This window comes from Nicotiana tomentosiformis, chromosome 12 (assembly GCF_000390325.3).
Source record: "Nicotiana tomentosiformis chromosome 12, ASM39032v3, whole genome shotgun sequence".
Classification (NCBI taxonomy): domain Eukaryota; kingdom Viridiplantae; phylum Streptophyta; class Magnoliopsida; order Solanales; family Solanaceae; genus Nicotiana; species Nicotiana tomentosiformis.
Genome location: NC_090823.1, coordinates 61,394,685 through 61,401,368, shown reverse-complemented (window position 1 = coordinate 61,401,368; position 6,684 = coordinate 61,394,685). Strand labels below are relative to the sequence as shown.

General features: G+C 37.4%; 1 pseudogene; it reads right to left on the bottom strand.

The window, feature by feature from the left end:
- Positions 1–444: 444 nt before the first annotated feature.
- LOC138903603 (uncharacterized) lies at positions 445–2,436 on the bottom strand (annotated as a pseudogene).
- Between the last annotated feature and the right edge of the window lie 4,248 nt (positions 2,437–6,684).

The following is a 6,684-nucleotide window of genomic DNA, read 5'->3' as shown; positions in this document are numbered from 1 at the left end:
CTTTATGTTTCATCCCGGCTTATTGATTTATTGGTTTATTTTCATCTTGAATTTAACGGGTTTTTTTTTCATTTTTTTTTAGATTAATTATGGTTATGATCGCATTCGATGAGGATTGCCTACGTATCATGACGCCGCATGAATCAGACCATTACGTAGTTCAGGGGAAAACAATAATAGTAGATTTTTTTTTTAACAAAATGAAATAATACAATAATAGAAAGGACATTACATTAAAGATGACTTACCAAACTCTGACAAGACTAAAAGACAACGATTTTAAAGATTCAACAATGACTCAAACTAAAACATAACTACTACATCAAAAACGTTCTAACAATTATGACTATAATTCAACTCCCCAATCTTCTTGCTTTCAAACACTGGAACATCTGCTCATGTACGGTACATCGTTTCTAACTCTGCTGCAAGATGACGGGCAAAAGTAGGTGCATGCTCCAAAAACTTCTCATAATCCATCCCTTGGCAGTTCACATAACTTTGAGCGGTATAAACAGCCAAATTATGGACTTGCTCTTTGAAGTACTGGAAATTCTGGTCTCGATCTTGTAACTGCTGCTGGCGAGTGGTGGCTATCTCCCTTATGCGTCCCTCACGATCTAAGGCTGACTCCAACTAAGCCCAAAGTCTAGTCTGCTCGAGTCTCGCCTGAGCCATCTCCCTATCAAAATCTGCATGCTGGTATTCTCTATTGTACCTTCTCATTTCTTCCAACTGTGCATGGAGCTGAGCTTCTGAACGTACCCAATGGGTCTTCTCTCTCTCGAATTAAGCCCTCTCTTCTTCAAATTTTGTTACTTGGCGATCCTTACTTGATTCAGCCTTCTCATTTAGCTGTACGATCTTTTCCTTGGCTTTGTCCAACGCCTTTTCAGTCTTTGCCAAGAGGGAATCATAATCTTGCACCTTTCCATCAGATTGGCAATGGTTCTTTGGTCTTTCCAACTTCTCACTGGCACTTCAGAGGCTTTCTTCATCTGTTGAAGTTGAGCACGAAGGGCTTCATTTTTGTGGATCAGACTCTTCTTTTCCCCTTCGGCTTCTTGTTCTTGCAAGTCTTTCTCAAAATTGAGGTTTCTCAGCCTTTCTTCTAAGGCATGAATAGTTGTTTTGTATCCCTTTTCCCGTTCACCCCAGGCCAACCGTTCTTGGATTTTATCATCAAAGGCTTGAACATGCGGTCTTTTTGTGGGCCTTTTGGGCTATGGCACATCATCCACGCGAGACCTCTTCCCAAACCATATAGCATAACCCGGATCTACCTCATCTCTCGCAGGATCTGGCACCTGAGTATCATCTTTCAAGTAGCGACAACCATTCCAAATTTGCTGGATTAAAGCTTCGGGGAGTGGGGCTTCGGGGTGTAGCTCAATAACTTGCACACTCAAATCTTCATCTTTAGGTACTACTTGGTACCTTCCCAGCTGTCTTAGAACTCTGTGTGGCGCATACGGCTGGACACTTCTCAAACCCAACAACAGCAAATGACTTTTTAGGGCAGACATGTGTATCACCTATCTTAGCGGGAGCCATCCCAAAGTCCACTCAATTTGACTTGCATTTAAAGATCTTAGGTGGGATATCCAGGCTTCCACCCCTTCTGGAGAGTTGTAATCTTTTACTCTTTCTTTGTAACTATCAATGAAATTATCCTTGCTCGGACCATAGCTCATGAACTTGGGGTGATGTCGGAGATGCTCAATCAACCACATTTGTAACAAAATATTGCACCCTTCGAAGAATTTTGCCCCAGACTTGCATAAAGTTAACGCCCGATAAATGTCTGATAGAATGATCGGGGCAAGAGTGTGATGTTCTTTGGTAGTGAGGACCTGTACAACCCTGGCTATGCGGGTATCAATTGTCCGCTCCTTGTTTGGGAAGACTATAATTCCCAGAAACGCCATTATGAAGGTGAAGCGACGATGAATATGCCATGTGTCTTTGTTCCGCTTGTTGTTAAGGCCCTTTTCATGCATTTCAAACCCATTTGGCTGCCCGAACCTAGAGTATAGGAAGTAGAAAGAACAACACCCTTCGACTATGTTGGTCTTTCTAATTTGCTTACTGATGTTCAGAAGATCGAAGAATCGGTGTACAGAAAGAGCCCTCGGGAATATGAGCTCCTGGTTTTTCAAATCCCTGCCAAACCCGGAATATCCAGCTATCTCTTATAAAGTGGGAGTTAGCTCAAAATCGGAGAAGCGAAAAACATTATGAACAGGGTCCCAAAAAGTCACTAGTGCCTCAATCAAATCATCCAGTGGTTTAATTTTCATAATATCTGTGAGGGCTCCCAGGTGCTTGGTGACCCATTTCTGACCATCTTCTCCTAAATCATACCACCACATCTGAAGCTGAAGTGGAGCCTCGTCTACAACTGTGAACGGTGTGTTCTGGACAGTGCTCATTTTGTACCTGTTGGTGGTTAAGGTTAGGGTTGACACTAGTCTCAAGAGACAGAACCAATGCACTCATTTTGCAAACAATCTTTTGTAAATAACTCAATTTTAAGAAAAATCAACGAAAAGGGGGGCTATTTTTGCAATTGTGACCGAAGAAAGGGTGGCTATTTTTGCAACTATGGCCCCTTCTTACTTTCAAGGATAGCTTTAGGGCCGGGGGAAGGGCATTATGGTAAAAGTGATTCCCAATTGACAGACACGTCCGTTCATGCGAGAACAGCCCTTCAACAATTTTGAAGATGTTCTAAGGCTATCCTAACAGGAACGATTTGGGATTAACTGAAGCTGGGTTTGCTTATTTGTTTTTTGATTAAAAAAAAAAAATAGACACATTTTTTTTTAGTTATTTTATAAAAATGGGGCCGAACCCTATGAAGATTGCCTACGTATCTCACATCCGGTGAGAAGCAGAACTGCGTAGTTCGTAGAAATTTCAGGAATAGGATGACACTTTTTTTTAAAAAAAAATTCAGGCTTTTTTTTTTGGGGTAAATACGGAAATTTTCGAAAATCGGGTAAATTTTCTCCCTCATAATTTCTTCTTTCTGGTTTTCCCTCAATATTTTTATATTTTAATTTTATTTTAGAAACCGGTCAACATGCACAAGCCAAATTAAACATAATGCACAAGTAGCACATAAGATGCATCAGGATGGTCTTGTAATTTCGGGTACACCTGTCCTAGACGGACCCAACCCCTGTGTTGAGTCCCCAAAGTCAAATGCACATGATGCAAACAAATGTTCCTACTAGGGATCCGGCATGAGGCTATGTTATTCTAGGTTTAAATCCTAAGGGGAGTGTTTTAGACCTGGCTTACCCAAGCGGATAGCTCGAGCCGAGGTGGGGGGTAATGTACCGGGAGCATGAAAGTCTACCCGGCCTAGTTACTGACCCGGACTCGTTCTAATTGGTATGACTTCTAACAGAAAAGTGGGCCACGTGCACGTGTACACCATAAATTCAGAAGACTCAGAAGGGAGGCGTAAGAAGACAATTTAATACAATTCAAATAGTATCAAAGCGGTAAATAAGCAACAATTAGCACATTAGGCCCACAAATATAATACAATCAATAAAGCCAAGTATAAATCACATTACAAGCTCAAATTCCAAACCCTGAACCAAAAGTTCTGGGTTTACATCCCCAGCAGAGTAGCCAGAGCTGTCATACCTCCTTTTTCCCGATGAATAGGTGCCAAAGAAGTTTTTCCAATTTAAGTGACATTATTCGAAATGAGATTATTTATTTAATCAGAGTCACCACTTGGGATAATTATTATGGTGTCCCAAGTCACCAGTTTATTTGAAATCCCAAATCGAGGAAGTTTTGACTCCGAATTACGGTCCGCGAACACAGAAGATCGGGTAAGGAATTCTGTTAACCCGGGAGAAGGTGTGAGGCACTCCCGAATTCCGTGGTTTTAGCACGGTCATTTTTAATAATTATACCTGGCTTAACCAATTCTAGATATTTTAGGTTCTAGGAAACTTTGTGCACTTTTGTCTTAAACTGCTTTTAATTACTTGATTATTTGTAATTATGAAATTATCTTGAAACGAATCACGCGTACGTGTATTCGTTTTGTTTGGTGTGTCATGAATCATGTCACGCGAACGTGTACACAATTAATAACACTTTATTATTTTTAAGATTATTTTGTCAAAGTTGCGCGAACACATACTTTGCCTTTAATTTGGGAATCATAATTATGCCACGCAGACGTATACATAACCATGATAATTTGATTTAACACATGCCTAAAGTAAGCTAGCGATTTGAATGAATTATTTTTCTAGAAAAAAAAATTAATATTTTTAGTACTAAATTATTTGTCTTAAAAGGCTGCACTATTTAATATGGGCCAGCTTGCTAATTTTACTTATCACAATCTATGGCCCCTTTCATTTCTTCTACTGACTATCACTATCAGTCAAAGACTTAAGATAAAATTAAATAATTAACTAATAAAGTAGATAAAACAAGACAACGTGCTAATATAAGATATGAGTAACCTAAGCATACAAACAGTAAGATACGATCCAATTATTTTCAAGATTTTGCTAAATATTAATAACTTAAATCCATACCAATTCTGCCATGTCAAGTTTTTAATAAAGAAAGTGAATATGAATCCTTATTTAAGAAACTAACACTTAAGTATTATGTTCCATCAACTTTATTTATTTAACTAAGAAAAGCTCAACAATCAAATAAACCAAACAATCAACCATAAAAGAAAATTTCATTCTCACTAAATACGTACGGCATACCAGATACACGCAAGCAAAGTATTTGAAACAAACAAGGGTGGATAGAATGGACCTTTCTTTAGCTTTCAATAACAACTTTGCACAAACAAATCTGACATCGGCAAACTTTGCCGAAAACGAAAACAGAAGCTAGAATCTACTTCCGGTAAACTCGAACAGTGGCCTAAACAATCTCGACTCAAACGGGTTGGTTTTTTTTGCTGTCGTTTCATGTGAAAAAGGGGGCTGGTTCAAGGTGTTTTTGATATTTTTTTTTTTTGGAAATAAGGAGCTAATGTTTGGTGATTTTAGGGCTATTTCAATGGTGAGAATGAAAGTGGAGATGAGGTGCTTGGCTGGTTACATGGCTATGAAGGTCGTGAGTTAAAAATGGTGGTGTTCGGCATTTTTTAGGGTTGAGAGCTGCGGCAGTGCATAAGTTTTTCCAAATGACTAGCTTCCTCTTCTTTTTCTTCCGTTTTTTTTTTTTGCTTCAGATTCCTCCCCCTTTTCTATAATAGGATTGTGTTTTATATATATTGTGTGTGTGTGCAGATGATGGAGATCGTGGGATATGGTGAGGATGTTAGGGGTTACGTGAGAAGTGAGGGGTGTAGGGTGAGAGTAGATCATGGGGTTAGTTAGACTAAAATGGGGATTATGGGATTGTTTATCAGATTTTTACGTTTGTTTTAGTTAGTTTACTTTTGTTTTATATTTTATTTTAAAAGATAAATTAAATTATAAAGATAAGAAGATTAACCAACATTTCATGTAAAAATAGAAAAATTAAATATTTACATGTACTTTAAGTGATACTAAGAAAAATTCCATAGCTTACTTATTAAAATTCTAATTAATAGAAACCAAATATATATATATTTGATTTTTTTTTTTTTATTTTTATTTTTAGAAATAAAATTTATACTCTAAGAATGTGTTTATATTTTGTAGTTTTCTTTTTAGTGAAACCTATTAAGAGTAAGATAAAAGTTTAAAATATTAAAATTAGACCTAAAAGAAATATTTACACTAAAATAGTATAGAATTTGGGTGCGGTCAAAAATTAGGTGTTCACAGGTGGAATCTTTAATCAAAAGCCCAAAGTCAACCAAAAGTTCAAACCCAGTCCTGCACTCATAAAATCTGATAACTCATTCAATTACGAGTCCAACCATACTAGTTTCACTCAAATCCGAATCTGAATTGATGTTCAAAACTCAAAAATTCACTTTAAGAAATTTTAGACAAAAAAACCCCAAATTTCACTTTGGAATCATCAATCAAATGCCAAAAATGAAGATGGATTCACTAAATCTAGACAAAAACCGAGTATAGAACACTTACCCAATCCATGTGGTGAAAATTGCCTCCAAGATCGTCCAAATCCGAGCTTCGCAACTCAAAATATATCCAAATGAACAAACCCTCGATATTATATGTTTCTACCCAGTTGTTTTGCCTCGTTTCTCATGCCAGACCACCCTGAAACTCGTTTTTGATGCTTCCAATGGTTTTCTCGTAAAATTTCAGTCAAGTTAGACTTTTGAATCAGTTCATTTGACCTTATAATGAAGGTGATATATTGGTTTCAATATTTGAAAATAGTTTAGATTTTTAAATACTAATTCAGTGGTAGTTTCGTAATTAAGCTAATAAAATCTGACAACCCAATTCTTAGCAAAATGATCATAAATTCCTCATACGATGTCGAAACTTGATGATTTCAGTTGATATGGTTCAAATATTATGATACGGATCTAATGGTTCAATCAAAACAGTAATATGAGCTCATTTGCTTAATGTGGTACCATTTATGCTTGAAGAAACGACGTCGAAACATAAAAACACAAGCGCAACATAACCCAAACATATCCAAAACTCACCCGCGCGCCTCCGGACCCCGTCCGAACATACCAACAAGTCCCATAGCATAACATGGACT